This window comes from Eleutherodactylus coqui, chromosome 3 (assembly GCF_035609145.1).
Source record: "Eleutherodactylus coqui strain aEleCoq1 chromosome 3, aEleCoq1.hap1, whole genome shotgun sequence".
Lineage (NCBI taxonomy): Eukaryota > Metazoa > Chordata > Amphibia > Anura > Eleutherodactylidae > Eleutherodactylus > Eleutherodactylus coqui.
In genome coordinates this window covers 9,747,512-9,773,979 of record NC_089839.1, presented here as the reverse complement: position 1 = coordinate 9,773,979, position 26,468 = coordinate 9,747,512, and the positions used below count along the sequence as shown (strand labels likewise).

At 42.5% G+C, this 26,468-nt stretch overlaps 1 protein-coding gene across 2 annotated transcripts in view; it reads right to left on the bottom strand.

The window, feature by feature from the left end:
• TOGARAM2 (TOG array regulator of axonemal microtubules 2) overlaps positions 1-11,581 on the bottom strand; it is a 49,688-nt gene extending 38,107 nt beyond the window's left edge. Inside the window, exon 1 of one of the 2 annotated variants that reach the window (XM_066595108.1) lies at positions 11,454-11,581. The gene's annotated coding sequence lies outside the window, so the exon portion shown is untranslated. The remainder of the gene's footprint in view (positions 1-11,453) is intronic. The other variant, XM_066595109.1, reaches the window with a different exon arrangement.
• Between the last annotated feature and the right edge of the window lie 14,887 nt (positions 11,582-26,468).

The window sequence follows — 26,468 nt, the reverse complement described above, 5'->3', positions numbered from 1 at the left end:
AGACGCGTTATTAGTCCACTTGGGGGGCGCGTCCGGGACAGGTGACAAACACAAATAGCAATAGGCAAAATTTCCATTGCAGATCCAAAATAAAGTTGGTTTTTTTGCAGCGCAGATTTGAAGTGTTGTGGTGACGGACGTGTATTGTAAGCAAATCGTGGCACAGAGTTTTGTGTGCATTCTACAGCAAAATCAGCTGTGTGAATGCGCCCTGATAAGAGGGGTAAACTTCTCATATACTTTGAATCCCTAACTACTTTCTAGATTTCTGCTTGCTCTCAGTGAATGGAAACATTCTTGTTAACACCTAGATGCTGATACCCTTTAAAGGGAATCTGTTGCCTACTTTTAATAGGCTAAGTAGTCCACCAATTCGAATTTTATAATGGGCAGACTACTTACAGTATCAGTGTCGCTTAATACATTGACTAACATCAGATGCTGTGCATACCCCACACCGCGCTTGCGCCGCACTTCTGGAAGCAGAGCATGCTCAGTGACGTGTCCTGCCCCAGTCCCAGTGTTGGGACTCAGCTCTACTCACTGGGAAGCTGCACAAGGCGGATGGTCACAGCCGGGCAAAGCACTGCGCATGTCCCAAATTTGGAAGTGTGGCGCAAGCGCAGGATGTGGGACGCTCAGTATCTGGTGGCACCAACCATTGGGAAAGGGAGGTGGTTTGTGGAGATTGAGAGGAGACCAGGCGAGGAAGAAAACCATCCACTAGATTGTTTGAAACTAATTGGCATTCTGTGCATGAAAACCATCTTGTGTTACGATTGATTTATAATGCGAATTTTAGGGGACCAAAGGGTATTCTGGGAAATATTTAGCCTTTTCTATTGATAGATCATCAATAAAGGATTGTTAGGGACTCACCGTTCAGATCACCGCTAATTCATGGGGCCGCCATGACTGTGGTCAGCGCAGGAACCAGACTGTGCTGTCAATTGCGCAATGGCACAGTTTGTTATTGCACTAAATTTAATGGGAGCTGTGCCTGCAATACCAAGCCAGACCACTGCACTATGCTCAGCGCATTCTGCTTCCTGCGCTAACCACAGTGACAGTGGCCCCAGGAATCAGCGGATCGTCTGGGATTTGAATGGTGAGTCATCATATATTGAAGACTTGTCAGTCATCAATGGGAAAAGCTAAAATTGTCCCAAAATGATTCTAAAAAGAGCCAATACATCTCACTACTGAAGATTTGTTACAACTGTATCCAGTCTGGGCAATCCTCTATGATTACATACAGTCCATGAGCTGCACAAACCATTCTGCTGGCCTGATAATTTGCTACAATGTATCAATCTTGAGTTCGGCCGCCTGCAGAATTCTCGCAGCGGGACCCGACCCGAGCCCCTGCAGAGACCAGCGCGGCACTCACCTCTCCAGCGGCTCTGGCTCTTTGGTGTGCCAGCTGCCGCCCAGCCGGTGCATGCGCAGAGCGGAGCCGGCAGCCGGGGAGTGACATTTCTGTGTGGGCCTCTGCGAGACCCGGACAGAAATAGAGCATGCCACGATTTGTTTTCCGCGCGTAATTTCGTGCGGACAAATCGCGGCCGTCTGCCTAGGATTGCGTTCCCTAACGCAATCCTATGGCAGCTTCAACAGGCGGAAATTCTGCGGGTAATCCCGCCCGTGTGCAGGGGGCCAGTAGGTGATTACAGAGGATTTTCTAAAACAGATACAATTGTAACAAATTCTCAGATGATCGAAATATTCCTCTCGTATTTTGGCCATGTAATGCGAGTCGCCAGGAAAATCTATAATGCTTGGACAGATCAGGGACAAAAGAAGACCAAAAGAACACGATGGCCGATACTGTCAGAGCGGATACTGGCATGCATATCACACAACTGAGTGAAGCAGTGCCAAACCGAAAAACATGGAGGGGTGGAGCCTTTAGGGTCGCTGAGGGTCGTGAACGACTAAACGGTTGACAACAGCAACCTTTTCACAGATAACACTGGTCAACACAATTTTTCCAGCACAAGGTCTAACAATGGATTTTAGCTAATTTTGGTGCGGGGAATCCAAATAGGTCATCAGAATTTGTCCATTACATCAGGTTTTCGAGATATTGCATTTTCACTAGAAAGTGTGATTTTCTGCTCCTAGCGGAAGAAATAAAAATAGGTACTAAAAGTTTATTAATTGTGGTCACGCTGCGGCTGCAGAAACTTCCTCTTTGACATTCTGCGATGTGTTGCATTTGGCACATCTCTCATCAAGCTCCAGCAGTAACCCGCCATCACATTGGAGTCCCATCGGCCTTGGTAGCGCTCTTCCATTACTTTAATACCCTGATGAAAGCGTTCCTCTTGCTCTTCACTAACATCACCCAGTGACAATGTAAGAGTGTAACCCGCTTCTGGCGCAGCAGGAAGTTTAATGTTTTCATATCCGCACAAGTTACCCATCCATGTACTTGAGATTTCATCCTCTCTAGAACAGTCTTGATCCCGGCATATTCTTCTTTCAGCTTTACCGGCCGCCCTACTGGGATTGACCATACCTGTTTCCAATGTGAAGTAAAACACAAAAAAATGCCAGAGGTCACCAGAAAAATCTCTCTGCCTATCCTTGAGAATAGCTTCTATAAATGGAGCTACATAGTAACAATCTGCGATCGTGGGTAACGGAAAGCTATTACTGGTAAAATCCATGAAAATGGGGTAAAGCGCAAAAAATGTGATGCGATACAGAAAAGGAGACCAATTTTAGATTCGGCACCCCAATATTAGTCTATAGCACCTCTAACCAGAGGAAAAAATGTGTTTTTTAATTACCAGTGTGATTAATGATTGGAATGTCTAACAAATTTGAAAAATGGGAAAAATTCAACCTCCGAGCCGTAAGGGAGTAGCTGCATAGGAAAGACATCCACACTGGCATGGTGGCAACACTTGGGGACCATGCCCCTTAATATGCAACAGTGACAAATTGGGTGGCGGAATTCAAGAGCGGAGAACCAGCATTGAAGATGATCCCCCTGAACAACCGGTTGAAGCTGCGGATCCCAGAAAACGTGAAGATTTACTGTGCGGCAGATTGCCGAGACTGTGGGCATCCCTAAGTCAACCGCCGACCGTGTTCTCACCGACACCCTGGGGATGAAGAAGGTTTCAGTGAAATGGGATCCAAAACTTTTGACTGTTGACCAGAAGATGTTGAGGTGCAACGCATTAACCCCTTAAGGACCGCCCCGTTTTTTTTAGTTTTTATTTTTTCTTTCAACTTTTAAACTCTTTTATTTATCCATTACCATCGCTGTCGGAGGGCTTCTTGGTTTTTGTGGGACAAGTTGTCTTTTTCAGTGGTTCTATTTAGTGTACCCAATAATGTACTGAAAAACTTTTTTTAAAATTCTAAATGTAGTAAAATGGAAAAAAAAAATTTAAATCCACCACCTTGGGGGAGCGTTGTTTCTAAGGTGTACACACTGTAGCAAAAAAAATCAGATAACCTTATTTTGTGGGTCCGAATGATTACGACGATACCAAATGTATAGAGGTTTTCTTCTTTACTTGTTACTTTTAACCCTTTCCAATCCACTGTCTGACGTCTAAAGACATTATGATTTAAGGCTGCACAGCTCCGATGTTGGAAGACGTCCGTCGGGGTTCTCTTACTGTATATTGCCAGCCTCTCTGCTGTTGAAGCCTATCCAACGTGTCACCTCATGCAGTACTGGCCTTAGCCAGCAGATAGCGCCGTTGTATAAGGGCAGAAAAACAGTAAACCCCCTAGGAAAACCAGGATACAAATTGGATTGGAAAGGGTTAAAATATAAATGTCTTTGGAAAAAAAATATTGTTTTCTGCCACCGTCTTCTGACCGGCATTACCTTTTTATTCTTCCAACAACACAGTAGTTCGAGCAATCATTTTTTGCAGGATGTTCTGTATTTTCTATTGGCACAACTTTGGAGTTCATATGACTTTTTGATCACTTATTACATTTTTTCTTGGAGACGGGGGACCAAAAAACGCAATTCTGGTGTTGTTTGGTTATTCGGATGACGTTCACCATGCGGGGTAAATAATGAACAACTTTGATAGATCAGACTTTTATGGATGCAGCAATACCAAATGTTTTTGGGGGGCGGTTTATTAAGAATCTTCTATTATAAATATGGCAACTGTTTTGCTTTTTAAACTTTTATTACCTTTTATTTTGTGAAATAAAATTTTTGAAAACTTTATTTTTTTTTTTCAGTCCCATGGGGGACAAGAACTTGCAATGCTTTGATCGCTCCTGTGTTATGATGTAATACCATAGTATTATATTATACTGTGATCTGACAGGCAATCGATCAAGCCACACCGCAGACAATTTATAATGTCAGCTCTGGGGGCTTTCAGAAGGCCCACTCCTACCACGGTAACCAAATGGCATCCTGCGATCTTGTTGTGGGTGGCCGTTCGGGACCTTTGAACATTAATTGGGGCATTTAACAGCTGTGATCAGCAGCAGGGTTGATCAAAGCTTTTGTGGGCGAGTGTTGGCTGTAAGAAACAGCCGGCACCCACACTGTATGGAACAAGATTGACCCCCGATTCCCTTTCATACATACCCCAAACCTGCAGGATGTAACTGTACATCCTGTAGTGTTAAGGGGTTTACGGAGAAGTCAAGCTGTTGAGAGCTGATCCAGATGAGTTCTTCAGACGGTTCCTAACCGTTGACGAGACCCGGTCCACCACTTCCAGCCAGAGCTTCATACAATGGAAATACCCCTCATCCCCTCTAACAAAGAAGGCCAAGTCAGTGTCCTCAGCTTGGAAGGTCATAGCAATGGTTTTTTGGCACTCTGGAAGGTAGTACATCATCCCCGTGCCCTCCAAGTGGCAAACTGTGAAATCTTCTGAAGCAACTGTGTTAGGAGACCAAGCAGAAGAAGTGATAAGGAAGTTTGTCAGAAGGCGTCCTCCTCCACCAGGACAATGGACTCGGCTACAAAGCCATCATTGCTGTATTTCATGAGTTTCGCTACCAAAACTTCTACGCTACTGGGATCTTAGTCTTGGAACACCGGTTGGCCAAGTGTGTCGGGATGGCCGGGGACTATACTGAAAGATCAACGAAAAGAAAAAAGGAAAAATATTTCTTTCATAGTTAGGCAAGAACTTTTGGGATGACCCTCATTATGTTCCCATTTTCGCTAGTAGCAAGCAGAGATCTTGAGATTGGGGAGGAATTGGAGCACAGAGTGTTATAGAGAGTTGGGGAACTTATTATGGAGGGTTTACAAGATTTCCTTAAAAAGGCCTCCTTCAAACGACCCTATGCGTTTTTACGCTCGGCCAATCACTGCTTAAAAAAATAAGTAAGTAGCCGCAAGTTCCAAGCTTTAGCCGCATTTTCTCGTATATTCACACAGACAGCTGCGGCGTATCAGACAAAAAAAATGCACTGCAGCACGGAAATCCCTCGGTCCTCGGAATGACTTCAACAAGTGCCGGACGCAGGTAAACTCCCTCCAACTCCCTTTTTTTTCCAGCTTCATTAGGAGTCTATGGGAGCTTTCAATGTATCGCAGCAAAAGATAAAGCAAGACCTACCTTTTGACGCTGCTTATAAAATCGCTGTTTTCGATCCTTGATGTGCTAAATTTGCCGGTACGATTTTTTTATGCGCCCCAAAAAAAAAAAAAAAAAAAAAATGGCTGACCTCACTGAATACATTGGAATCCAATGTCTCAGATGGTCGGGATTTATGGACGCAGCTACAATAGCCGAGTATATTCGGTCGTGTGAAGAAGGCCTGAGGGTACGGTCACACAAAGCGGAATTGGTGCCGATTTAGTCCGTTATGCCTCGACCCGCCGTTATTACGAGTCGCGTTGTGGCAGAACACGTCATTAAATCATTAGCGGCGGCGGTACACAAGTATATTAACTGTAATGGAGATCTGCGCTCCTTTCTCTGGGAGTTCCCAGCCGCTGTGATCTGGTTACCGGCTGTAATAATCCGCTATTCCAACACGACCGCGCTGGGGAGCTGCGATAATCTAAGCAGGTTGGGGATTCCCTGCACTAAACCCTCCATCAATAAGAAACAAGTCGCCAGGAACAACCGATCCAATTCTGTAGAAGGACGGGGAAATATAGTCTAGTTGTTCTCTGGTCGATCGGTCGTTATATTTGTTTCCGGCCATGCTGGGTGGTGTCTAATATGGCCGCCATTGGCACCCAGTTTTCCTATCTCATGTTCTGCCTCTGCCGGGTCCTAGTGCCATCCCCTTATAGAGAATGTAGTGAAAAAGACGGATCCGGCGCTATATCGCATACTGGGGTCCTATATGGAAATACCAACAGTGTACTTAGAGAGACGCCAAATTGGGTTTTACTCTTTTACAAAAGCCACAACACATTATTGAAATCCATGTTCCGGGGCTCCCAGGGACCGTTCGCCATACCATCATGCAGCGCATCCGTACGCCATTGGTACTTCACTATGGGACACCAGTATGAGATACAGCGCTGGGTCTGACAGTATGATTATACCCTGTATAATGGATGGGGCTTCTCTTCAGCCAAAGCAATAGAGAAGTCAGGAACCAGTTCGGCACCTTAAACTCCCCACAGGGCATACAGAGATGTGCGCCGGGTCTCATCACCCGTCGCTCGAGCAGAGCCATAATAAGGTGCCTTGTGTTTAGGGGCCATGTATACCAACAGATGACACGTAGCAACACCACGTTCTTTAAAAAGCTATTCCAGTAGGCGCCCAGAGGTTGGAGCCATTGTTAGGTGTTATATAGAGGTGTTCAGGCAGAGCTACCTGGTTCAGGAATAGTCAGAAGTGTACAAGAGAAGAACGAAGGGCAATGTAATATCAATAACAATTTTATAGGCGTTGAATGTGCCCATACACAAGATACCCAGCACATATTTGAACCATTGAGACTTGTCTGAAATGACAGAGTAACAGTGCCCCCCAGTGATGGCCCCAATAGTAAGTGACTCCCTTAATGACTCCAATAGTCATAGTGACCCCCATAGTGGGCCCAGCAGTAATAATGTCCCCATTCATTGGCCCCAGTAGTAACAGCATCCCCATTAGTGGCGCCATAATTAATAGTGACCCCCGCAGTGCCCCAATATTAATAGTAACTCCCACAGTGGCCCCAGTAGTAATAGTACCCCATAGTTGTCACAATAGTAATAGAGTGCTCAATATTGATTCCAGTAGTAATAGTGACCCCCCTAGTGGCCCCAGTAGTAATAGTGCCCCATAGTTGTCCCAATAACGATAGAGTCCTAAATATTGGTCCCAGTAGTAATAGTGACCCCCATAGTGGCCGCAGTGGTAAAAGTGCCCCTGTTAGTGGCTCCAGTAGTAATAGTATCCCCATAGTTGTCCCAGTAGTAATAGTGCCCACCCCCCATAGTGGCCCCAGTATTAGTAGTGACCCCCAATAGTGTCTTTTAATAGTAACAGTGTCCCTATTGCTGCCCCAATAGGAATAGTGACCCTCATAGTGTCCCCAGTATTAATAGTGCCCCCATTAGTGGTCCCAGTATTAAGAGTGACTCCCAGAGTGGTCCAAGTAGTAATAGTGTCCCTGAACTTCCAGCCGGGCCGTAAACCTACAGGCATTTCTCTCATCCAGTCCGCAGCTCCTTTCCATCCACCGCTGCTTAGTCTGCGATTGATGTTCCTCTGCACAGATGCCGGGGGAGAGTTCAGGGGTCACAGATTCAGCAGAGGTGGCTGGAAGGGAGCTGAGACCTGGGTGAGTGAAATGCCTGTCAGGTGCTGCCCAGCTGACAGCCATCTTTTACCGACCACTAATATGGCAGTAAAAAATAAATACCCGCCAGTTGATAAGCTGCCGCCCTCTGAGGGCCTGTAGGCTGCCTCCTGGGGCGGTAGTCTCAGGTCGCGTCATAATTGGGGTGCGTCTTGTCACTTTATAGTTTTCCCATGCATATGCCGAACAAAAAAAAAAAAAAAAAAGACACCCCTCATTGCCATTTGCAACAGTAATGTTTGTGCCCCCCATGCCCACTACAATAAAACCTTCCGCTACTGTGCAGGCTGTATGACAGTTACGGTACCATTATAAAGGAGTCGGCCTACCCTTACAATGACTGTTGTGAACTGACTATGGCGGCTGGTATACGAATAGTTAAAGTAACACGGACAAATCCTGTTCTGTAACGAGGCCGATCAGTAGGTGGAATATGAGAGCTACCTGATGTCAGCATTGGATCCTAAGAGAACGCAGCGAGCGCTGACTGCCTGACCCGCACAGATGCCCGACCCGCGCCAGCGCACTTCAGAGCCAATAGGGGGACTGACTGACTTATTAATATGTCCTTCAAATAATATTATTATTAGAGCTGCAGGAACGGGCCCCCCAGGCTCCAGGGCCAGGGTGCAGAAGTAGCAGTTGCACCCTGGCCCTGGAGCCTCGGGGGGCCTAATGTCCCCTCTGCCACATCAGATGAGGCCAGTATTATAAATATCACATGTGCGGATTTTACGGAGCTTCATGTCCCCCTGAGCAGCAGCTTTCCAATAACCTGCAGGATTGTTGGAGAAGCTCAGATGAAACCGACTACAGATAAAAGGTGAACAGCACACGCTGCCATAATAAGAGCGACCTACAGTATATACAGTGACCAAATAATACCACCATACCATGCTGAAATACATACATACAGTGAGGAAATAATACTGACATATAGCGCTCAAATAATATCACCACACAGTTCTCAAATCCCACTATGCAGTGACCAAATAATGCCACCATGCCACGTGGAAATACCAACATATAGTGACAAAGTAATACTACTATGCAGTGCTGAAATACCACCACAATTACTAAACAATACCCCCACACAATGCTCAGATAATATGAATATGCGGTGGCCAAATACCAACATAAAGTGCTCAAATATTATTAGTGAGGAAAGAATAGTAACATATAGAACTCACATAATATCTCCACACAGACCTCAAATAATCCCAATATGATCATAAATAAATGATTAAAGCGCCCATACAACATGGAAATATCAACCTCAGGTGACAAAGTAATACCGCCACATGGTGCTGAAAACCATGTAATACCACCAAGCTGTGCACAAATAGCAGTGTCATATAGAAGACAAAGAATACCAGATAGTACCCAAGTAGTGCTGTAAATGGCATGGACCCCACAAGGGGGAGGGGGGGGGGGTTGTCAGAGCAAGGGGGCCCGGGGCCTGGAGGGGTGGGGGAGGGCCGGGCAAGCGAAAATTAAATAATTTTAAAATCTGTAAATATTACAACATTTTTTAATGGTTTCTCTGAAAATAAATAGACAACTCATTTCTAAGCTTAGTAAGTTATTTGTCTATGAAGTTGGGAACTTGAGGAATCCTTACAACCAGTGGGGGTTTTTTAACCTGCAGATGGTGACAAATGGTGTTGGGAATCTGGCAACAAGGTCTGCCGCGCCCGGCGTCGCTCTAACATCTGGAGACGGTCACATGATCATCCATCGCTACATTAGTGAGAATGTACTAGCATGCAGGCGCGGTTATATGGAGTCCGGATGAGATGTGGCGGTTTTATTAGTTCTGGTAAGTAAAACACTTTTTCAGCTCGTTAACCTGTTGGTTAGTCGGACTAGAACAGTAGAGCGGATCTGATGGGGTTAATACATTTAGAGAATAGTTTTTATGGATAGTGAACGGTGATGTAACTTTCAGATTTGGTGAAGCCGAAATGTCGCGTTCAAACTGCAAGTATAAATCAGGCGCCGCGAAAAGGAGAAATTCAAAGAATCAGTTGGTCGTCAAACGATCCCAAAATACTAATCAAATGAACACGATTAGAGATGAGCGAACCTACTCCTTTAGAGTAATTACTCGATCGAGCGTCGCAATTTTCGAGTACTTCAGTACTCGGGTGAAAAGATTCGGGGGGCGCCGGGGGGTGGCGTGGCGGAGCGGGGGGTAGCAGCGGGGAACAGGGGGGAGCCCTCTCTCTCTCCCTCTCCCCCCCTCCCCGCTGCAACCCCCGACTCACCCACGGTGCCCCCCGAATCTTTTCGCCCGAGTACGGAAGTACTCGAAAATCGCGCCGCTCAGGCGAAAAAGGGGCGTGGCCGAGTAGGTTCGCTCATCTCTAAACACGATACTTTCACTCATCCTTTTAATGCTGACTTTGTGGAAAGTTGGGAATAAGGGGGGTGAGAGGAAGTAACGGGGTGGGCGGGAGAAAATACCGTATTATCGCTCAATAAGATGCACCCAAGGAAAATAAGGAAAAAATATTTTAGGTGACATGGCGGGGATAGTACCAGCGAGGGAGGGCCACTATAACTCCTCTCCTTCCTCTTCCAGCGGCACTATCGCAGGATCGCACCTCCTTATCACCCTCCTATGGAGTGGACCCGGCCGGCAGCTGTGTGATTAGGATGTGCGATCCTGCAATAGTGCCGGTGGTACGCACAGGTGGCGCTGCAGCGCAGAGCAGCTCTCCTTCTCCTCTGCGCTGCTGCCCGTACATACCGCTGATTGGTGGCAGCAGGGAAGCAGCAGCAGTTCCCAAGGGCACTTACCACCGTTCTTATCGTCCGGCCCCATAGCAGTGTGATAAGGACGTGTAATCATGAAGTAGTGCCGGACAGGTTGAATTTTGGCGCGTTCACTTTATAAGGGGGGAGGGGTGGGAGTGTGTCTTGTAGAGCGAAAAATACGGTATATACAGAGTGAAGGGGGTCCCGGCTGAATTCCATCAAGGAAGCCCGTAACTTGTCGTGGGGGCCGTGATAAATGGTACAAATAATAGCACCAATAATGGAACAATAACACAAAATATACACAGTATCCAAATAGCACGCCATACAGTATCAATATAATACCGCCACATGCTGCTTAAATAGCAGTGATATGCAGAGACGCAACTTGAAGATTTGGGGCCCTAATGCGAAATCTGTAACAGGGCCCTCCATCTATAATGCTTTATTCATAGTACTGGGCTCCCTATATGGAGAAGAGAGGCCTTATGGGCCCGGGTGCAACTGCATCCCCTGCATCCCCTATAGTTACGCCCCTGGTGGTATACAGTACTGAAAGAAAGCTACCGGACACTGGCCAGACAATATACCGCCATAGATGGTCTCTAAGTCATACAACCACAAAGCACCCAAAGAGCAGTGCCCAATTAACACTTTATTAAAATGCTCAAGTCACAGCACCACATAGTGCCCACATCACAGTGCCACGCAGTACCCAAATAATACTGATGTGTGCGGACTGCGAGATAACCAGCAACACAGACTAAAGATAAAGGATAAAGGATGCGTAACGATTGTAGATTTTGGTGCACCAGATACTCCAAGTCTCTATATCCTATGTGCATGGCATAGATGTAACTAATAAGTAAGTGCCCCCCTCCTCTTTACACACCCCCAGGACACAAGGCAGTAGGGAGCGGAGGTCGTACCTGCCTGCAATGATGCTCCTGCTGCAGATTAGTATCAGGATCGGTGTCAGCTCACGCGCTCAGGTGTGTTCTGCATGCCACAGGTGAAGCTGCACATACCGCAGGTAAACAGGGCTGCTAGGTAACGGAGCACCTGTGAGCTCAGTGCGAAGTGTCACTCCCGGGACACACCGGACCATTGTTATGTTAATACCAAGAGTGAACACACCTGGGTGTCCTTGACAGCGCCAGAACTCAGCAGGAGAGCGCAGAGTAACCCCTTAAGGGCTGGAGATAGTTTCATGCTAAGGACAGCAGGGATTAGGTTTTGTTTTTGAATCACAGACTTCCAGGAGACTTTTTTTAACATTTAAGTGTTTAAAGTTTGTTTTGATGAGTTGTGATTTTCAGTGGCGCCATTTTGGTGTAAATGTAACTAATTGAATGATTTTTTTGGTGACAAAATGGAAAAAGTTTTTTTTTCTTTTTATACACTTTAATATTTCCTTTAACTTTTTTTGTATAATACTTTTTTGGCCAGTATGACAATCTTGATCGCTGATATAATACATAGCGGGTTATTATACCTCGGCAGGGCCTGTTAGTACAAAGATGGCAGATCTAGTGGGTGTTTATTGTAATTGTTGTATTGTTTTGCATTTATCCCATGCTTAAAAGCCCTGCGGAATAAGTTGGCGCTATAAAAATAAAGATTATTATTATATATTATTTCCATGTAAAAGCTGTATATACAGATAGTACTGCCTCCCTGTCTCTCCCTGTACATGATATAGGTACAGATAGTACTGCCTCCCTGTCTCTCCCTGTACATGATATAGGTACAGATAGTACTGCCTCCCTGTCTCTCCCTGTACATGATATAGGTACAGATAGTACTGCCTCCCTGCCTCTCCCTGTACATGATATAGGTACAGATAGTACTGCCTCCCTGCCTCTCCCTGTACATGATACAGGTACAGATAGTACTGCCTCCCTGCCTCTCCCTGTATATGATACAGATACAGATAGTACTGCCTCCCTGCCTCGCCCTGTACATGATACAGGTACAGATAGTACTGCCTCCCTGTCTCTTCCTGTACATGATATAGGTACAGATAGTACAGCCTCCCTGTCTCTCCCTGTACATGATATAGGTACAGATAGTACCGCCTCCCTGTCTCTCCCTGTACATGATATACTGTAGGTACAGATAGTACCGCCTCCCTGTCTCTTCCTGTACATGATATAGGTACAGATAGTACAGCCTCCCTGTCTCTCCCTGTACATGATATAGGTACAGATAGTACAGCCTCCCTGTCTCTCCCTGTACATGATATAGGTACAGATAGTACTGCCTCCCTGCCTCTTCCTGTACATGATATAGGTACAGATAGTACTGCCTCCCTGTACATGATATAGGTACAGATAGTACTGCCTCCCTGTCTCTCCCTGTACATGATATAGGTACAGATAGTACTGCCTCCCTGTCTCTCTCTATACATGATATAGGTACAGATAGTACTGGCTCCCTGTCTCTCCCTGTACATGATATAGGTACAGATAGTACTGCCTCCCTGTCTCTCCCTGTACATGATATAGGTACAGATAGTACTGCCTCCCTGCCTCTTCCTGTACATAATATACAGTAGGTACAGATAGTACTGCCTCCCTGCCTCTCCCTGTACATGATATAGGTACAGATAGTACTGCCTCCCTGCCTCTCCCTGTACATGATACAGGTACAGATAGTACTACCTCCCTGCCTCGCCCTCTACATGATATAGGTACAGATAGTACTGCCTCCCTGTCTCTCCTTGTACATGATATAGGTACAGATAGTACTGCCTCCCTGTCTCTCCTTGTACATGATATAGGTACAGATAGTACTGCCTCCCTGCCTCTTCCTGTACATGATATAGGTACAGATAGTACAGCCTCCCTGTCTCTCCCTGTACATGATATAGGTACAGATAGTACCGCCTCCCTGTCTCTCCCTGTACATGATATACTGTAGGTACAGATAGTACCGCCTCCCTGTCTCTTCCTGTACATGATATAGGTACAGATAGTCCTGCCTCCCTGTCTCTCCATATAAATGAAGAAAATCTTGAAAAGGTTTATATAGTATATTCCTATTGATTTTTCTTACTTATCTCCTTGCAAGACCTCTGCCACTCACCTCATATCTTGGTTAGCACTTGCATTCTGTGCTGGTGCCGGACTTCATATTGGCTAAAGAGTCACCGCTTTTGGCTCATGGCCAAGGAAGAAACACAATCCTTTATTCATTCACAGGTGAGGTCGTGCTGCTTTGTCTGCATGACTGCTCTCTACAATGTTTCCACCATTCAGCCGATTGCTGCCTGACACTAAAAAGCAACATGAGTCGCCGGCCCAAGTGCTGCTCTCTGCTCCCGACTTCTTGATCTGGAGGTTATGGTCCGTGACTACCACATATTTGCAGGATGTAATGCTATATAATTAGCATGCTGCCCCGAGGATAGAAGGGACAGAAGAGGCCACCAAAAACATGATGATGGCCCCAGATGACAATGAGCAGTCAAAGAATCTCTATGCTACATTGTAACAAAGCATACTGCTGCACAGTAACATCAACTCTACTGTCCTCTCCACCAAGAGGTGAAGAACATGCAGCACAAACTCATCACAGAGGAAGTAGTAATGACAAGCTGACCATTTTTTTTACCCACAGTGGGCAGTATTATAATAGTTATATTCTTGTACATACGGGGCAGTATTATAGTAGTTATATTCTTGTACGTAGGGGGCTGTATTATAGTAGTTATATTCTTGTACATAGGAGCAGTATTATAGTAGTTATATTCTTGTACATAGGGGGCAGTATTATAGTAGTTATATTCTTGTACATAGGGGGCAGTATTATAGTAGTTATATTCTTGTACATAGGGAGCAGTATTATAGTAGTTATATTCTTGTACATAGGGGGCAGTATTATAGTAGTTATATTCTTGTACATAGGGGGCAGTATTATAGTAGTTATATTCTTGTACATAGGAGGCAGTATTATAGTAGTTATACTCTTGTACATAGGGGGCAGTATTATAGTAGTTATATTCTTGTACATAGGGAGCAGTATTATAGTAGTTATATTCTTGTACATAGGGAGCAGTAATATAGTAGTTATATTCTTGTACATAGGGGGTAGTATTATAGTAGTTATATTCTTGTACATAGAGGGCAGTATTATAGTAGTTATATTCTTGTACATAGGGGGCAGTATCATAGTAGTTATATTCTTGTACATAGGGAGCAGTATTATAGTAGTTATATTCTTGTACATAGGGAGCAGTATTATAGTAGTTATATTCTTGTACATAGGAGCAGTATTATAGTAGTTATATTCTTGTACATAGGGGCCGTATTATAATAGTTATATTCTTGTACATAGGGAGCAGTATTATAGTAGTTATATTCTTGTACATAGGGGGCAGCACTATAGTGGTTATATTCTTGTACATAGGAGGCAGTATTATAGTTGTTATATCCTTGTACATAGGGGGCAGTATTATAGTGGTTATATTCTTGTACATAGGAGGCAGTATTATAGTTGTTATATCCTTGTACATAGGGGGCAGTATTATAGTAGTTATATTCTTGTACATAGGGGGCAGTATTATAGTAGTTATATTCTTGTTCATAGGGAGCAGTATTATAGTAGTTATATTCTTGTACATAGGGGCAGTATTATAGTAGTTATATTCTTGTTCATAGGGAGCAGTATTATAGTAGTTATATTCTTGTTCATAGGGAGCAGTATTATAGTAGTTATATTCTTGTACATAGGGGCAGTATTATAGTAGTTATATTCTTGTACATAGGGGGCAGTATTATAGTAGTTATATTTTTGTACATAGGGGGCAGTATTATAGTAGTTATATTTTTGTACATAGGTGGCAGTATTATAGTAGTTATATTCTTGTACATAGGGGGCAGTATTATAGTAGGTATATTCTTGTACATAGGCGGCAGTATTATAGTAGTTATATTCTTGTACATAGGAGGCAGTATTATAGTAGTTATATTCTTGTACATAGGGGGCAGTATTATAGTAGTTATATTCTTGTACATAGGGGGCAGTATTATAGTAGTTATATTCTTGTACATAGGGAGCAGTATTATAGTAGTTATATTCTTGTACATAGGGGGCAGTATTATAGTAGTTATATCCTTGCACATACGGTACAGTATTATAGTAGTTATATTCTTGTACATAGGGGGCAGTATTATAGTAGTTATATTATTGTACATAGGAGGCAGTATTATAGTAGTTATATTCTTGTACATAGGGGAAGTATTATAGTAGTTATATTCTTGTACATAGGGGGCAGTATTATAGTAGTTATATTCTTGCACATAGGGGGCAGTATTATAGTAGTTATATTCTTGTACATAGGGGGCAGTATTATAGTAGTTATATTTTTGTACATAGGGGCAGTATTATAGTAGTTATATTCTTGTACATAGGGGGCAGTATTATAGTAGTTATATTCTTGTACATAGGGGGCAGTATTATAGTAGTTATATTCTTGTACATAGGAGGCAGTATTATAGTAGTTATATTCTTGTACATAGGGGGCAGTATTATAGTAGTTATATTCTTGTACATAGGGGGCAGTATTATAGTAGTTATATTCTTGTACATAGGAGGCAGTATTATAGTAGTTATATTCTTGTACATAGGGGGCAGTATTATAGTAGTTATATTCTTGTACATAGGAGGCAGTATTATAGTAGTTATATTCTTGTGCATAGGGGCAGTATTATAGTAGTTATATTCTTGTACATAGGTGACAGTATTATAGTAGTAATATTCTTGTACATAGGTGACAGTATTATAGTAGTAATATTCTTGTACATAGGAGGCAGTATTATAGTAGTTATATTCTTGTACATGGGAGCAGTATTATAGTAGTTATATTCTTGTACATAGGAGGCAGTATTATAGTAGTTATATTCTTGTACATAGAGGGCAGTATTATAGTAGTTATATTCTTGTACATAGAGGGCAGTATTATAGTAGTTATATTCTTGTACATAGGGGGCAGTATTATAGTAGTTATATTCTTGTACATAGGAGGCAGTATTATAGTAGTTATATTCTTGTACATAGGGGGCAGTATTATAGTAGTTATATTCTTGTACATAGAGGGCAGTATTATAGTAGTTATATTCTTGTACATAGAGGGCAGTATTATAGTAGTTATATTCTTGTACATAGGGGGCAGTATTATAGTAGTTATATTCTTGTACATAGGAGGCAGTATTATAGTAGTTATATTCTTGTACATAGAGGGCAGTATTATAGTAGTTATATTCTTGTACATAGGAGGCAGTATTATAGTAGTTATATTCTTGTACATAGAGGGCAGTATTATAGTAGTTATATTCTTGTACATAGAGGGCAGTATTATAGTAGTTATATTCTTGTACATAGGAGGCAGTATTATAGTAGTTATATTCTTGTACATAGGAGGCAGTATTATAGTAGTTATATTCTTGTACATAGGGGGCAGTATTATAGTAGTTATATTCTTGTACATAGGGGGCAGTATTATAGTAGTTATATTCTTGTACATAGGAGGCAGTATTATAGTAGTTATATTCTTGTGCATAGGGGCAGTATTATAGTAGTTATATTCTTGTACATAGGGGACAGTATTATAGTAGTAATATTCTTGTACATAGGAGGCAGTATTATAGTAGTTATATTCTTGTACATGGGAGCAGTATTATAGTAGTTATATTCTTGTACATAGGAGGCAGTATTATAGTAGTTATATTCTTGTACATAGAGGGCAGTATTATAGTAGTTATATTCTTGTACATAGGGGACAGTATTATAGTAGTTATATTCTTGTACATAGGAGGCAGTATTATAGTAGTTATATTCTTGTACATAGTGGCAGTATTATAGTAGTTATATTCTTGTACATAGGAGGCAGTATTATAGTAGTTATATTCTTGTACATAGGGGGCAGTATTATAGTAGTTATATTCTTGTACATAGGAGCAGTATTATAGTAGTTATATTCTTGTACATAGGGAGCAGTATTATAGTAGTTATATTCTTGTACATAGGGAGCAGTATTATAGTAGTTATATTCTTGTACATAGGGGGCAGTATTATAGTAGTTATATTCTTGTACATAGGGGGCAGTATTTTAGTAGTTATACTCTGGGAACATCTAGCAAACATTTAGCTAGGCTGATCATACAATTTATCACCCCCTGTAGCTACTTCTGCCCATTTATGACATTCTCACACAGTAGTGAATGATCTGTATACGTTTTCGTTGCAGACTCCTACTGTTGCCTGTTGCTTTTGCCTCTCAGTATTCTTAGGTCTGTACTGACGACTAGTGATAATAAACAGATATCAGTTTGCATTTAGTAAATATCACATTGAGATGACTGCGCTGACCGATAATGTGGCTGCCCTCCCCCACCCACCCAGCTTATCATGGGCAGCTGCTGTGGGTGGCACTGAAAGGGGGAGGGGTAATGTTTACTGTGAAATACAACATCAACATATCCTCCAATTACTTGATCCAATACTTTCCTAGGGATGAAGGAGCCGGAGTGCACAAAGTCATGGTGAATATCCCATGCATGCCCACCCAGCAACGCCACAGGTCCTCTAAAGGTATAATTAAAGGACCAGTAAACCAAAAGTATTATTTGCTCTGTATTTACTGTGTAATGGAATCTGCTGCTCTCTGTTATCAGCCAATTCACGCTGAGAAGAAATGATTGCACATTTGTTGAAAGGTACATTGATATAAAGTCCCGACCTCCCGTATTATTTATTTTAGGTCTCGCCATGTCCCGGCTGATCTATAATCTGAAGCTGTGGATTCCCTATCCTATAATCAATATGCATCACTTGAGAAAAGAGACGAAAACACAATGTGCAGCTCTGGGGACACCTAGTGGCTGCGTGCGATACTGCATCCAGTCGTTAGAATCCATTGCAAATAGTACATTCATTGTCACAATCAATCTCATCCCTAGAAGGAGTAGATAGATGGATAGATAGATGGTGTTAACCCCTTAGTGACAAAGCCTGTTTGGAATTTTATATTCTTGTACATAGGGGGCAGTATTATAGTAGTTATATTCTTGTATATAGGAGGCAGTATTATAGTAGTTCTATCCTTGTACATAGGGGGCAGTATTATAGTAGTTATATTCTTGTACAAAGGAGCAGTATTATAGTAGTTATATCCTTGTACATAGGGGGCAGTATTATAGTAGTTATACTCTTGTATATAGGGGGCAGTATTATAGTAGTTATATTCTTGTACATAGGAGGCAGTATTATAGTAGTTATATTCTTGTACATAGGGGGCAGTATTATAGTAGTTATATTCTTGTACATAGGGGGCAGTATTATAGTAGTTATATTCTTGTACATAGGAGCAGTATTATAGTAGTTATATTCTTGTACAAAGGAGCAGTATTATAGTAGTTATATCCTTGTACATAGGGGGCAGTATTATAGTAGTTATACTCTTGTATATAGGGGGCAGTATTATAGTAGTTATATTCTTGTACATAGGAGGCAGTATTATAGTAGTTATAGTCTTGTACATAGGAGGCAGTATTATAGTAGTTATAGTCTTGTACATAGGAGGCAGTATTATAGTAGTTATATCCTTGTACATAGGGGGCAGTATTATAGTAGTTATACTCTTGTATATAGGGAGCAGTATTATAGTAGTTATATTCTTGTATATAGGGGCAGTATTATAGTAGTTATATTCTTGTACATAGGGGGCAGTATTATAGTAGTTATATTCTTGTACATAGGGGGCAGTATTATAGTAGTTATATTCTTGTACATAGGGGGGCAGTATTATAGTAGTTATATTCTTGTACATAGGGGGGCAGTATTATAGTAGTTATATTCTTGTACATAGGGGGGCAGTATTATAGTAGTTGTATTCTTGTACATAGGGGGGCAGTATTATAGTAGTTATATTCTTGTACATAGGAGCAGTATTATAGTAGTTATATTCTTGTACATAGGGAGCAGTATTATAGTAGTTATATTCCTGTACATAGGAGGCAGTATTATAGTAGTTATATTCTTGTACATAGGAGCAGTATTATAGTAGTTATATTCTTGTACATAGGAGCAGTATTATAGCAGTTATATACTTGTACATAGGAGGCAGTATTATAGTAGCTATATTCTTGCACATAGGGGGCAGTATTATAGTAGTTATATTCTTGTACATAGGGGGCAGTATTATTGTAGTTATATTCTTGTACATAGGGGCAGTATTATAGTAGTTATATTCTTGTACATAGGGGGCAGTATTATAGTGGTTATATTCTTGTACATAGGGGGCAGTATTATAGTGGTTATATTCTTGTACATAGGGGGCAGTATTATAGTAGTTATATTCTTGTACATAGGGGGCAGTATTCTAGTAGTTATATTCTTGTACATAGGGGGCAGTATTCTAGTAGTTATATTCTTGTACATAGGGGGCAGTATTCTAGTAGTTATATTCTTGTACATAGGGGGCAGTATTCTAGTAGTTATATTCTTGTACATAGGGGGCAGTATTATAGTATATTCTTGTACATAGGGGGCAGTATTATAGTAGTTATATTCTTGTACATAGGTGGCAGCATTATAGTAGTTATATTCTTGTACATAGGGGGCAGTATTATAGTAGTTATATTCTTGTACATAGGGGGCAGTATTCTAGTAGTTATATTCTTGTACATAGGGGGCAGTATTCTAGTAGTTATATTCTTGTACATAGGGGGCAGTATTCTAGTAGTTATATTCTTGTACATAGGGGGCAGTATTCTAGTAGTTATATTCTTGTACATAGGGGGCAGTATTATAGTAGTTATATTCTTGTACATAGGGGGCAGTATTCTAGTAGTTATATTCTTGTACATAGGAGGCAGTATTATAGTAGTTATATTCTTGTACATAGGTGGCAGCATTATAGTAGTTATATTTTTGTACATGGGAGGCAGTATTATAGTAGTTATATTCTTGTACATAAGAGCAGTATTATAGTAGTTATATTCTTGTACATAGGAGGCAGTATTATAGTTATATTCTTGTACATAGGGGGCAGTATTATAGTTATATTCTTGTACATAGGGGGCAGTATTATAGTAGTTATATTCTTGTACATAGGAGGCAGTATTATAGTAGTTATATTCTTGTACATAGGAGGCAGTATTATAGTAGTTATATTCTTGTACATAGGAGGCAGTATTATAGTTATATTCTTGTACATAGGGGGCAGTATTATAGTAGTTATATTCTTGTACATAGGGGGCAGTATTATAGTAGTTATATTCTTCTACATAGGGGGCAGAATTATAGTAGTTATATTCTTCTACATAGGGGGCAGAATTATAGTAGTTATATTCTTGTACATAGGAGGCAGTATTATAGTAGTTCTATTCCTGTACATAGGGGACAGTATTATAGTAGTTATATTCTTGTACATAGGGAGCAGTATTATAGTAGTTATATTCTTGTACATAGGGGGCAGTATTATAGCAGTTATATTCTTCTATATAGTTTTATTCTATTTTTGTCCAAAAAGTACTAACTGATCTTTATGGCTTATTGCCATGTATTTTCATCTAAAACCTGTCATTTTTGAGGATACAAGACTTTCTAATAAGTTACTTTCAGACATGCAGTTTTTGAAAGCAAAATCAGGAATGCATCCGGATAGAAGTTATAGCCGTCCTTTATCCTTTCTCAACTTTTATTAGATTCTCACCTGGTTTGGGCTTCATGAACCACTTAAAAAAAAACAAAAAACCACTGAACACACCCTTCATGCGTGAAAGCACCCACATAGGGTGTTACGATCTCTAAAGTAGCACTCAGTTTGAATGTAGTAGTAAATGGGAGTCTCTTTTACAAATACATAAGAACGGTCTAACTCCTGTGTTTCTGCACTGACCTGATCTCCAGCATTATATGGCATCCTCTTGAAGCTGCTATGGGGTCTCACACCACCCTTGGATCTATTAGACTTCTCCACTTGACCACGTCCAGGCCTGATGTCCACCAAAATGTCTGAAGTGCACCTCTATTCTTTATGTGTTTTAAGCACTGCAATGGTGTGACCATCCGGCATCGGGGGGTCTGTTATATAATGGGTGGCCTTGACAACCGTTCCCATGGCTGTAAATCATCTCACGGCCCCCCTCAGCTGGCAGCAGCACAGTATGAAGAATGAGCTGAGTATTAACCATTTCCCCACCAGATTCTAGAGCCTGAATGGCTGCCATAGGGCGCTGCTGGCAGGCTCTTTGTTGGGACGCTGCGGTGGATGGGAATGGTAATTAACTAGTATTTAGAGCTGCAGCAATGGTCCGTAAATAGCCGATATTCACATGCCAGTCAGGAAACAGAACAGCGGAAAGGAAGAGTGTGGAAGACATAGAAGATGCCTGGTGGGACTGCTTAGAACTATCCAAGAACACTCAAATTGTCGGAGACGAGGAGCGACTTCTACTAAACACCCTGGAATATCATGTGTGCAAATAAAAACGTCCTACTGTGGAATTAAAGACGTCTAGCGTTATTGTTGCACATTTCTTATATAAAAGGAGACGTAACTTCACAATTAAGGCCTGCAGGGGGGAAAAAAAAACTTAAGACATTCTGCAAAAGGCACAAATCTCATACAAATATAAATTCCATTCTTTTGAATGGGGTCATTTACAGGAATGATTTTTACTTGTATCACAGTGCAGGAAACAATCCTGGCATGTCCCATCTTTGGCTGCGCCCTCGGAGGACCTCGCTCATTGTTTTCAATGGGGCCGTGAGTGTGATGTTTGAAAACAATGGGAAAAACTTGCCAGAAAATCACTACTTCCCTGATGATGGGGGGCATTTTTGTCACAAATGCCCCGCATCCGCAGGGACAGCGCACTTTCCTGCGCATGGTATCAAGCCGAGTTTCACAGGTCAGGGACGTATTTAGAATTCATGCCCCCTATTGGTGAGTCAACTTAGCGGTTGTCCGTTTACCTTAGGTATCTGTTGTGCAAATACTTGTTAGACATCGCTATCGCTCCCACTTGCATGCTCTGTACGGGTTTTCATTGGGTAGAAGGAATGAAACTACTGCCAGAGACTGAGCGCTGGCAGTAACAGATTGCTATATAAATATGGTAACAGAAACAAGCTTACAACATGGATAGGGTAACAGAACTAAGCTTGCTGCATAGATACAGCGCCAGAACTGAGCTTACCAGTGTCAGAAAAAAATATATCCACTGGCATTGTTTAAAAAATATGGACTCATCAAACACGGCATATGGTAGACGTACAGCTGGCTGCATCTCCCCGGTCTGCAGGAAAAATCAGCAGTGTCAAGGGACCTGGGGGTGTAGATTTTAAATCCATAGTATGTCAATGAGGGGAGGAAACTCAGTGAATTGTACCAAATTTTATGTCGTCTGTAAAAATGGCAACAATGTAGCCTTAATCCATGTTCATACGGCGGAGTTTTCCACTCCTATCACGCCTGTATACTGCGGTATACGTCCACGGCTGTCCTGCCACAATTCTTGCAGTGGATCCACAGACGGATTTAGTCCCATCAGCAGGAAAACCAGTGTGCAAAAGTCCAACGTGTTTCTTGACGTTAATCTCTGCAGAAACCTAGTGGAATTCTGAATCTCCATACTGCACATTGACCGGGCGAAATCCACGGCGGATCGCTGCTGTGATTTTACAGACTTAATCCACGTGTAAAGAGGGGCCGCAGATTCCGCCGAGTCAATGTAGCGTTATTAGGCATATAGATCTTTGCCACAGATCCGCTGCTGGAGAATCACCATCTAATCCACAACTGAGGCTATTTCCCATGTGGGCACACAGTCATGTGAACCCCGCCTGATCCTATCGTAATAAGCAGCGTAAAATTTGCAGGGTTTTAACTGCATATTGAATTGTGTTATCCTGCGCATGCATTTGTTTTTGCACGGTTATTGTGTGCGTTATGTATTGTATATTTCATTCGTGCAAAGACTACTGCAAACAATTGAAATGTCAGAAGTAACGAACCACCTGAAAACACCCTTCAAGGAGTTATATGACGGCACAGGCACCATTTTCTTGTGCTTCCCTGTGTTGGTAGCTGTGCTCTGAGAACCATGTCTTTCAAAAGAGGGAAGAAAGTGGACCCAGGAAACTACAGGCCTGTGAGCCTGACTTCTATACCGGGAAAGATCTTTGAACAAATTATTAAACAGCATGCATGCAAGTACTTGGATAAAAATGGAGTAATTAACCAGAGCCAGCATGGGTTTGTAACAAACAAGTCATGCCAGATGAATCTAATTTCCTTCTATGATAGTATTGCTGACTGGGTTGAGCAGGGAAATACGGTGGATATAGTATATCTTGGCTTGTATATCAAGACTCTGTCCTAGGCCCAGTGTTGGTCGACATTTTTATAGATGATCTGGAGGAGGGAATTGAGAGGAAACTGATCAGGTTTGTTGACAACACAAAGCTAGGAGGGATAGCTAACCCTAGGGAAGAGAGAGGATTCAAAAAGCTTGCACTGTGGGCAGCGACTAACAGAATGGTATTTAACAAGGAGAAATGCAAAGTCCTACATCTGGGCAAGAAAAATGAAGAAAGCACATACAGAATGGGAGGAATTGGGCTAAGCAGCAGCACATGTGAAAAAGACTTGGGTATACTAATAGATCATAGACTGAACATGAGTCAACAATGTGATGCAGCAGCCAAAAAGGCAAACACAATTCTGGGATGTATAAGAGAAGCATGGAGTCTAGATCACGTGAGGTCATTATCCTCTCTACTCTTCCTTAGTCAGACCTCATCTGGAATACTGGGTCCAGTTCTGGGCACCCCACTTTAAAAAAAGACAGACAAACTGGAGCAAGTTTAGAGAAGAGTTACCAAGATGGTGAGCGGTCTGCAAATCATGTCCTATGGGGAACGGTTAAAGGATCTGGGAATGTTTAGCAGAAGAGAAGGTTGAGAGGAGACTTAAAGGGGTTGTCCCGTGAAAGCAAGTGGGTCTATACACTTCTGTATGGCCATATTAATGCACTTTGTAATGTACATTGTGCATTAAATATGAGCCATACAGAAGTTATTCACTTACCTGTTCCGTTGCTGGCGTCCCCGTCTCCATGGTGCCGTCTAATTTCAGCGTCTAATCTCCCGATTAGACGCGCTTGCGCAGTCCGGTCTTCTCCCTTCTGAATGGGGCCGCTCGTGCTGGAGAGCTGCTCCTCGTAGCTCCGCCCCATCACATGTGCCGATTCCAGCCAATCAGGAGGCTGGAATCGGCAATGGAACGCACAGAGCCCACGGTGCACCATGGGAGAAGACCTGCGGTCCACCGTGGGTGAAGATCCCGGCGGCCATCTTCGCAAGGTAAGTAAGAAGTCACCGGAGCGCGGGGATTCGGGTAAGTACTATCCGTTTTTTTTCTTTAAACCCCTGCATCGGGTTTGTCTCGCGCCGAACGGGGGGGCTATTGAAAAAAAACAAAAAAAAACGTTTCGGCGCGGGACAACCCCTTTAATAGCTGTCTACAAATATCTGAAGGGCTGTCACAGTGGAAATGGTTCCGACAGACACAGAGGTGTAACGATGGTGCTCAGTCTCTGGCTGGCGGGCAGGCAACGCAGCTGCTAGTGCAGAAAAACTGAATCCCCCAGCCACAGGTTCTATGACAGGACCAGGGGCATTCCTTTCGCTTCTGTTATCCTGTCCAGCATGCAAGTCCTGGAGACGGACGCAGATAGCAGCAGCCTCAGCCGAATGCAACAGTATTCTGGCTCCAATTATGCAAAAAGCGAACTCCAGATTTGTTATAAGTTTTAGATACTGGTTAGTTTTTTTAGTGCCTAGAAAGTGGATCCCTCAGTTGCACCAAATGAAAGGAGCACGCCACAATTATGATGCAAAATACCGGACTAAGTAAAACCAAGAGAAATGTGCAACATTCCGTCAAGATGCTAAGTATCTCAGTATGAGCCCCCGCGATAAGCCTGGCGCACCTCCTCCCGGCCCCATCTAGCTTCATGTTGTACTAACTTTAGACCGTATTAATAAATCTGCCCCAAAGTGAAGCAAAAAGTTCAACAACTTTCTATAGCGATTAAACTTAATTTACAAGAAATGTACGTCATGAGCGCGGCGCCGGCAGGGAGGGAGGGGGGCTTATTTTCCCAATGTTTGGAGAACCAGATTGTAGATCACAGATCCAATAATGGTGTTTTACACAGGATGATTGTGTCCAGTGTGTCCACCCCCCATCCCATTTAAGCAGATCCTTTGCCAGTGTGCTAATCAACATGCCTGTCTAGCGGCGATTGTTATGCCAAATTCGTGAAAGGACCATGGGGCACATTTACTATTTTATGCCCTTTTCTGAAATATATAAAAAAAAAACAAAAAACAGTTTCACATTTTTGCAACTTTGAACTAGTTCCACAACTTTTTCTAGAAGTGGGAGGGGCTTGACAAATTTATGCATAATTTACACCAGTACCAGATGTGAAATTACACCAGAAACATACAACAGGTGATTCAGAGCGGGCGAGACCCACATGACTCCTAGACGCGGCTGTGATAGATGGCCCCCCGCAATGACATGACGAGCAGAGAGAGAACCTATACCATGTGACCAAGAGACCACAAGCGGAGGCTCTGACATTGCAAGTCCAGGTAAGGAATCCTCCTCCTTGGAAGACCCCTTAAGCCATTGAATTGTCTAGATACAACGATAGCAAATCCAAAACCGAGAAGTATAAGGTCAGGATGGGTTGTTAAGTTTCCGGCTGTAAAGCATGAAAGATTCCATTCACTGACTGCAAGCAGAGATCTTGAAAACCGTTTAGGAGTTTTAACACAAAGTATATTAAAAGTTTGCAGATCTTTTCATTACCTACTGATTGCACTTTCTTTGCTTTATCGCCTTGAAGATCTGCAACCTCCTC